This window comes from Octopus bimaculoides, chromosome 11 (assembly GCF_001194135.2).
Source record: "Octopus bimaculoides isolate UCB-OBI-ISO-001 chromosome 11, ASM119413v2, whole genome shotgun sequence".
Taxonomy (NCBI): Eukaryota; Metazoa; Mollusca; class Cephalopoda; order Octopoda; family Octopodidae; genus Octopus; species Octopus bimaculoides.
In genome coordinates, this window is record NC_068991.1 from 48,270,542 (window position 1) to 48,271,291 (window position 750).

General features: G+C 33.7%; 1 non-coding gene across 1 annotated transcript; it reads right to left on the reverse strand.

Moving 5' to 3' along the window:
• Positions 1-279: 279 nt before the first annotated feature.
• On the reverse strand, positions 280-374 carry Trnam-cau (transfer RNA methionine (anticodon CAU)). Its single transcript has 2 exons — positions 338-374; positions 280-315 (listed from the first exon to the last, which is right to left on the reverse strand). It is a non-coding gene; the product is annotated as a tRNA-Met (tRNA).
• Positions 375-750: the final 376 nt, after the last annotated feature.

Here is a 750-nt window from a genome sequence, read left to right on the forward strand (position 1 = left end):
AGGATTACATTGTCTCGTGTAACTTTCCCTTTAGACAACAGGGTGTGATTTAAGAGATATTTTGCTGCTTTTTCTGATAGGACAAGCGACGATATAATTATTCCCTTTTTAGATCCGAGAGAGAAGTGTGTATTTCAGTTTAAATGAGGTTAAAGTGTGCAAAAAAAAAAAAAAAAAAAAAAAAAAAAAAAAATATATATGAGAGGAGCAAGAAAATGTCAGTGGCGGTAACAATAACATATTTATAATATATAATATGAAATGAAACAAAAAAAACTTTGCCCCAGGTGAGGATCGAACTCACGACCTTCAGATAGCTCGACCAATGTATTATGATTATGAGACTGACGCGCTGCCTACTGCGCTACCGAGGCACTTGGAAATACGCTCTTTAACTTAGTATAGAACATGATCTTGCTCTATTGTTTTATTTATATCTTCAGTTGATTAGCATAAACAAACTAAATCTCATTAATATCCTTTCATTCTTTTAATGATAATTGCTTAATTAGATGCGAAGTTCTAATTCTAATAAGTGGTGTTAGTTCCTACAACAAAGGGAAGTAAGAAATCTTGGTTCAAGAAGAAGTGCCTTTATGTGGTCACTCCAACTGCAAGAAATAACAGTTAAATCTCTTTCGGATCACATCCCTCCTCCTTATAAATGTGAAGATACATTGGATGATGTAGTCTTTAGATAAATTGTGCCAAATAGAAATAACAGCCACCGATATGATCGCCTTTGATCAG